Here is an 8,820-nt window from a genome sequence, read left to right on the forward strand (position 1 = left end):
CAGAAAGTGTAACATCGTCTCCTCTGCACAGTTTCATATGCGACAAGTTGGGTCAACCTCACTTTTGTTGAAACGTGATCTGGTGCTCTGAAGAGTGTATGTTCCTGTCATCAGTTTTAGCTTTACTAGGGCTCTATTTGCATCCCAAGATGATCTTGCAGGTATCTGTAGCAGAGGGTGGGGTCTTCCTATGGCTACGTGTTGTAAATTTAGATGTCGCGATTTACTCGTGTACAATGCTTTTGTAAGTATCAGGTCTTGCCAGTGCCTATAGATAGCAGTTTTAACTCTCTTTTTCCAAGTAGGTTTGTCCACAGGGGTTTCTAGTATTTCTTCTGGGTTCCCTAGATCATATTTTCCAAACATCTTTTGTACTTCTATAAACCAACTTGCACTTTTTGCAAATTTTTACATTAACTTGGCGTAGGGCTAGCCGCCTTTCAACCGCATCATCTTTCTGTAGACGCACTGAGTTGAAGGTAACAATGGCACTTTTATGGATCATAGCTTCAATTGGAAGAAGTCCACTCAACAAGTAGATGGCTACATCAGGAGTGTTTATGTGAAGCATAAACAGTTGTTTGATTAACCGCTTTTGCGCCAGCTCTAACTTGTACAGAGGGCCTTGATTTGGCAGTACGATTTCCAATCCGTACATCAAGATGGGACTGACAAACATTTTGATAGCATGCAGTGCTGATCGTGCATCTAGTCCTCCTACTCCATGGAGTCCACTTGACATGAAGCTATAAACAGCCCGTCTTGCCTTTTGGATGTTATTATTAACATTATGTTCGGCAGTTTCTTTCAGTGTGGTTGCTCGCAACAGTCCCAGATGTGTACTACAGGAAGACTTTGTGATTACATTGTCATATATTGAAAAGTCATTATCTTCATGTTTTGTTTTCCCGGATGGGAGTACTAAAAGAGCTTCAGTTTTCTTTGGTTGCAGAATATATCTTTCACATTTTGAAAAGTCCTCAGCCATACTTATAAGAATTTCGGCATCTGATGGGGATTTGGCATGAATAGTAACATCATCTGCACACGCACTTGCATTGCACTTAATAGTTCCTATCGAGCATCTAAGATCTGCGGATTCCAAACGGTGTAAAAGTGGGTCTATATAGACTTTATAAAATTCTGTACCGAGTACCCCTCCCTGACGCACTCCTTGATTTATGTTGAAAGGCTCTGACAACTCCCCGTTCCATTTGACTACACTTCTTGCATCTGTATGGATACTCTGTATGATTGACCAGTGCCTGTCAGTTATTCCAGCATGATATACCCTTCGAAGTAGGTGGCTATGATCAACAACATTGAGGGCAGCTTTTGCATCAAGGAAGATCAGGTTCAGAGGCTCACCACTATCCTTGCCTTCTCTTGTTACTTCCTCCACTATCAGCGTGCAGCGGCGAGGTGTTCGGTGTGAAGCCTCGCTGGTATGGACTCTGTTTTTCGCTGAGGGTAGGTGCAATTCGGTTTCTGATCACCAGTTCTAGTATCTTCTCTATCACTGGTAAGACTGTGATTCCCCGGAAGTTACAAACATCAGAGCGATCTCCCTTGTTTTTGAAAACAGGTGTTAATAGTCCAATCTTAAGACATGTTGGGATTGCCCCTAGTTTCATGATAGAGTTCAGCAAGTGTAACAGTACATTGTGTAGATTTTTCCCCCCTTTTAGGATGCTTTCGATCGTCAGTCCGTAGAAGTCGGCTGATTTTCCCTTGTTGATGCTTTTCATCGCTTTTTTAAGTTCTTTTTCAGTTATTATACTTACATCTCGATCCTTCACTAAGTCCTTGATATGTACGAGTTCATTATTAACAGTTTTATGATATATGCTGTCGAACTGTATATTCTCCGTTTTTGTTGCAAGAGTGGAAAAATGCGTCTGAAAACCGCGCAGAATTTCATTTATACCAGTGTGCTGCACTCCATTAACATTTAAATCATCTATATGACATGATTTTGTTGTGCGTTGTCTATTAATTAGCCTGTAGAAGAGTTTTTTGTCGCCGCTATGTGCATTCATAATATTCTCTCGGTCTTGTGTGATTCGTCGTGCATGTTCACGTCTGATTGAACTGCGAAATTGTCTTTTAAGTTTCTTCATTTCTGTAAATAGATTGTTTTCAAGGTCTCTTGGTTTTCCTGCTTCTGCCCATTACTTGAATGCAGAACGTAGTTCTTTTTAGGCACATCCTATTTCACAAGTCCATATTTTCAATTTTGGGTTTGACTTTTGTATTTTTACCTTACTTAAGAAGGATTTAACAGTCTCTTTCACAATTTTCATAACTTTTAATGAATATGCTTCAATGTCTTCTGTGTTTGTTAGTTCACAAGAGTTCAATTCTAACAGTCTTTTATGACTGATATGCTTAATAAGGAAATAGTCAATTTCTGAGCATTCACGACCTTTAGGGTCTACATAGGTTTTTCCAGAGATGTTAAACTTCAGATTTAAGTCTGTAATTAATTCAAGAAGGTATTCAGTTCTAGGCAACTTAGGTCTTTGAATAGAAAGATCTGTATTCATGTCCCTTCCAATCACTATACTATGGGAATTTTGGTATTTAAAAACAATTTCACGCAGCCGATCGGCGCACTCTTGGTATTCTAATTCTGCGTTCTTCGCTTTCTTTTTATTTCTTAGATCCCTGAAGGGCATGTATGCTGAGATGATGAGGACTTTTGGTTCACTATTGACCTCCACACACTGTATCCTCTCATTTCCATCGCTTACTTGAGTGACTAGGCGGTCTATGCTTTTCTTCCATAACATCGCTACACCTCCATGCCCTCTTGGGAGTTGAATGGGGAGCAGTGGGTTGTCCTGGTCAGCAGCTTTACCAGCGTAACATATCCCCTTGCCAATATCTCCTAGTAAAGACAATCTACACTGAAATAACCAAGTTTCCTGTAGAAGTATAAAATCAGAATTTTTCATTAGATCATTTATTAAGTGTCCACTTGTAACTATATTTTTGCAATTATATGAAATTATTGTCATCTCTCTACTGCTTTGTTTCACTTTTGTTTTATTGGGTCCGGCGGTTGGGGGTGCTCGGCCAAAAAAGACTGGATGTATTTTTCTGGTTGAACCATTTCTGTACTGCTTTCTATTAGATTTATGCTATCATGGTTTATTTGCGTTCTGTTTTCTGTGGTAACAACAGTCGCTTGAGGTGTCTCGTTTCCTGCTCGCTGTTTATTAATGTCGGTAGGATTGGGTTTTGGAGCTGGGTGTCTTGGTAATGGATGTATCTGCCTTTTTACGTTTTGTCTCTGGTTGTTTGTGCAAGCATTATTTGGCGGTTGTGGATCAATTCTCCTGTTAATCAGTTTGGGCGTGTGGCTCTGACTTTTTGTCTCTTTCCTATACTGTATGACTTGACCAGTAAGTGCTGTATGTAGGTGTCCAGTAGGCACTGCCACATAGCCCTTGGGTAATTGATATTGATTGACTGTCTGTATGTGTTTTCAGGTTTGAGACACTGGATCTTGCACTTTCACAATTATTTATAGCAATATTCTGACTGTCTTAGATTGTTCCATTATTTTGAATGTTCTGATTTACTATGTTTGTATTGAGACTAGCATTCATCTGTGATTCATCTTTTGATAGTACCTTCTGGTTTACTTCAACAGCTGTAGGGACACGTGGTTCACCTCTTGATGGTGCATTCTGGTTTACTTCAATAACTGTCGGAGCACTCGTGCACATATTCAAATTGGTGCTTAAAGTTTCTAATTGTTTATCCATCTGCTTCAGTATAAAGTTAATGACTTTGGAGTGTATGGCGAGCATTATATTTTCATTTTCCCTTGATGGTGTTTGAGTATTTATGTTTTGATCTCCAGTATCCTTATGTGAGGTCATTTCAAGATGTAGGATTTTCTGGTTCAAAGTTTTAACTGTATATTCAAGCTCCTGATATCTAGCTTCAATTTGCTTCAGGTACTTCTCTTGCTTTATCAGTTTTTTGTTGATCTCTATTAACTCCTTATCTTTAATTTTTAATTCTGATTCTAAGTTCTTGATTTTCAATTCCTTTAATTTCCCGTCATCTTCACTTATCTTATTTTCTGTGATTGCTTGCGATGTGCTATCCGCAGTAGAATGTATCGTCTGCGTTTCTATTGATGTTGGTTGGGGCACTGCCGGAGCCTTATTCTCAGTCTGTTTCTGCCTCACTTCCATGTCCTCTTCGTCCTGGATGGTCAGCACACTATCATATTAGGCCTGAACATCCTGGCATGCAGTTTTAGAAACGCTACTCACCCCTACCAAGTTACTTTCAGGACGGCTAAATTTCAGCCATCGCTTATCAGCAGAACTAATTAGTGTTAACTGTTCTGTGTCATAAAGCATTCTCCCCTGTCAGGCTGACAACAGCCTGCTTGGCGAAAATAAATAAACCCAGGTGTTATATCTGGCCAGATGTAAACCTGCTGCAAGATGTTTCAGCGAGTTATCGACCAGTGTAATTAGTTGTGCCAAATATTAATTGCCAATACAAAATTTATTTTGATTTTTTGGATATGTATAAAAAAGGCAAGCTTGAAATTTGTTAGTAAAATAATTTTATGTTCACCTTTGTTACATTTTAAATTTGACATGTAACACGAACCGAACATGTAATATGAAATTATTGAAATTAAAACTAATAGAAGTGATATGATTTTAAAAGATAGTTTTCTTTACTCTTTCAGATTGACAACCAAAATGACTTCATATTCCATCACTGAGGGAACTTAGAATAGTTTTTGACGAAACTTATTCAGAATATATTATCTTTGATGAGTTCAAAGCATCTCTAAAAAACAATAAGTGTGGAGATGAACCAGCAATTAAAAGTGGCATCATTTTCTGTTGGTTGAAAGGAAAATATCACACAGTGTAAAAAGTGTTGAAAGAAAACCTTCATTTAAACTGGAGAGCATAGTGCAATACTGTATGTCATATCGCGACACATATGAAGAGTGTAGACAGGTTACGAAGGAAATTAAGGGGATATTAGTTAAACAGTCAGAGGAAGCCCCAATAACATCTACAAAAGAGATATAAAACATATAGCTAATGCTGATTTTCTATCTTAAGTCCTTTAGTCGGAACTTAAAATTGAGGAAAGTGATATTACAACATTAAATTCATTTTACAAAAATGAGTTTTCTGAAGAAAGCTGGAGGAAAATATGTTTCTTTGAAATGCATTTTATGAGAAAAGGAGATTTTTAAATTGAAAGTGATACATATGAGACAACAATTATGAAAAAAACTAAATTCTTATCCGAAATGCAACAGGCGCACCAACTTGCCGGGACGATAATGGAGCAGTCAAGAAATGAAATTTTGGAAAGAAAAAAGCGACGGGAACATGCTGAAATGGGTGTGCGAATATGTATCAGTGGAAAAAAAATACACACAGTCCTTCTATCATTCTATCACAAGTGATGAATGCAATGCCTGACCAGTGCTTTTTGAATGCAATTGTATTGTCTGATTGTACCAGTCACTGTACGCATAATAAGTCATTGCATGTTTATGCAGACATTTCAGAAGGCAGCCAGGCTTCCATCCTGATATTAAGACTATTATATCATCATATGTAAAAACAAACCACAAGGAAACGTGTTCAGAATTTGTGTTCTTTTCTCGAACTGTAAAAAAGTATGAAGACTTTTCAGGGGAAAACATGCGTTCTAAATTGCGAGATGATTTTCTGTCCGGAAGACAAAATGAATCTGTTTTGTATCATTGGAAATCTTATGAATGTGACACAGATTTACTTTGAAGATACTGATGAAACATGTCAATGTTGCTATGGTAAACCTCAAACAAAGCGATTGTCCACAAAATCATTTAATATGCTCTCGGAGTGGTATATTGAAACTCCTCTTGTTTGCCAAATTCTGTTTGAAATATTCATCAACCAAAGGTAACTTAAAAGAGCAGAAGAGATCAAACAGGTCTTGAAAAAGAAATATACACGGTTGTACATGCAATATGAAAGTTTCTTGAATATTTTTAACAAAAGGTATTGTGCAATTCTTCAAGAGAAAAGCACACAGGAACTGTCGATGAATTATCATTCCTGTCAGCATTATTTAATTTGACGTCAGCAGAAGGGCTAACCCAAAGTTTAACAACAGCTGAACAAAAGTTGAAAGACATGGCAAACACATATTTCAAAAAATATTCATTGACATATGAGACAAGCGCTGTTGAAAGCACAGAAAAAGTTTGTTTAAGAGACTGCGTCTTAGTCTTAATGATGGACAACTTAGTACGGCTTAAAAAGCATGCGGATCCCGATCCAGGAGAAAGCCGGTCTATGCAAATCTACACATTGCCAATCACCATTAAAGAAATTCCAAAAGATGCATTGGAATGTGTGAACTGGCATGATGCTGATTGCGAAGCCTGCGTGGATGTTCTATGCAAGTGTAAGAAAGACAAAGTGTTAAACAGTTATGATGTTGACAACTTGTTAATACATTTAACTACAAAACAACAATCAGGGTTTAACGACTTCAAGAAGCTAGTGACATTTGGATACAGTGACATCTGGAAAGCAGTGTTGAAAGGTAATTTGACATTTTGTTGAAAAATTAAATTGTAAAGCAATATAGATGTTAGACAGAAAATAATATCTCGTCTCCCTATATATGGGGCCTCTCACTTGTCTCGTCAGTTTGTTAATTAAGAGGGGCAATCGGAAAATAATGCAAATTGAGTTAGAACTTGTATATTGTTAGCGCAATATGAATGATAGTTCATTGGAAAGGAAAATTCATCACCTACACGATGGTTTAATGTTGGATTATATAACATGCATCGGTTAGTCACAATTCGAACGTAAATGACCCCTATTTAGAGACACTGGAACATAACACTTTTCCGACCTGCAATGTAAATAGGCACCGGATCCATGTTGAATGTCTTTACAATGTAGTTTTATCTATATAATTTAAAGGCGAATTAAGTTTTTAATGTATACGTATAGTGAAGTTTAATCTTTATAAAATGAAGTTTTGCATATATCTGATGAAGTTTCAACTTAACTAATGTAATGAAAGTTTACTTATATGTAAGGGCATTATCCTTTAATTAGCAAGTTTTACCAAACTTGTAAATTATATCAACAGACAATCAATGCATTTCATTATACTATCGTTCAATACACATGTGCTTATATCAACCTTTATTGTTGTTTCAGAAAAAATGCATATACTTTCCCCCACCAGACAGGAGAGTGACACTTTAGATAAATCCTTTGCGTCACTACAGCTGTGTAATGTAGAAGTAAGTGCTTACGGAATACATTTGCTCACTGAAAGCACCTTTTTATGTTGTCTTACACCATAACGTCATATGTTCCACTTTAGTTCATAGCTGTTTTATTTGCTGATATCTTAGATATTTGATATGCATGTAGCTTGAATTGACATTTACCAATTTAAAGACTTATGAAAATGTGTGATTTTTCAATGATCACTGTCTTGTTGAATATCACATCAAACCGACAATTTTTGACTGACAAATGGGTAACATTGCAGTTACAAGGATTAACATATTTCAAGACTTACTAATTTTTAGGGAAACACAACCCTAAAAACAAGTTGCTTACATAGTGAATATTTAATGAGGTGTTAATGACATCACTATCAAACAAAATGGGGCATTGGATTTTAAAATACTTACAGCTATGATTGCATTTGCCTTGTACAACTACTACTTCGGTTCTCGTAACCCTTTAAAACATTCCATTTTTCGAATTTAAGGTTTAATGTCGTCTTTATGGGTTTTTTTTTCTACAGGAGAATGAAGACTTGCAGGAATTGTCTCACATTGGGGTAGATGTTATAACAGAAACGGATGAAATTGAAATAGAGCCGGATGGAATTGAGGAGCTTGAGAGCATTCAGCTTGACCGGAGCATAAATGATGGTCAGTCTGGAACTGATATTATGAATTCAACGTTGGATGATTCGCTGATTTTAAAAGTTGATAGTGATTTTGAAGAAGATACAGAAGTTAAACAACACGAAATGGATTAATCAAGAACAGTGGCAACAGAAGCATCTGTTAGTTCGACAAGAAACGCAGATCAGCATGAAAACAAAGTGTTGTCTCATCTTGGCTTTAAAAAGTACAAACTGCCTCCGCTTTTATCACGATACCCAACCCCTGCTGTTGGCCGCGATGATGATATTCAAAAGCTAAAATAAATTCTTGACGAAGTATTGGTAAAAACCGACAATACAAAAGAAACATCAAATACGATTATATTTGCCCCGGACCACAAAATTGCTATCAATTTACTGAGCTACACGATACCAGAAAGAAGTACGAACACTTTCTGCCAGTGTTTCCAGCACTACATTTACGGAAATAAAAAATTACCATTTTGTGCAGTGCATACAAAGATGCCGGAGTTCTTCACATACTTAAATACATGCGCGAAAAAGACTTTCAGGAATGGAGAAAGCTGATATCAGCTGATCACATAGAAATGGGTACAAAATACATACGGCGATTGTCCAAAGCATTACATCTTGCATTCTTCATTGTGTTTCTTCAAAAGTACCATGCTGATAAAAAAGAAGAAGAAATTACTGATGTCTTGGATTCAAAGAATATTGATGCACATTGGATGAGCTTCACTTCCTTTCCTGAGGAAGGCTCCCGAAGAAATGGAACGTTTGCTCTTCATCGGGACATCATGACTCACTGTGATGAAGTATGCGCAATAGCATTTGCTGAACGCCTCGGGGGTCCTCAGGGATACAACTTGTTATTAGCTGCTT

This window comes from Dreissena polymorpha, chromosome 13, assembly GCF_020536995.1.
Source record: "Dreissena polymorpha isolate Duluth1 chromosome 13, UMN_Dpol_1.0, whole genome shotgun sequence".
Lineage (NCBI taxonomy): Eukaryota > Metazoa > Mollusca > Bivalvia > Myida > Dreissenidae > Dreissena > Dreissena polymorpha.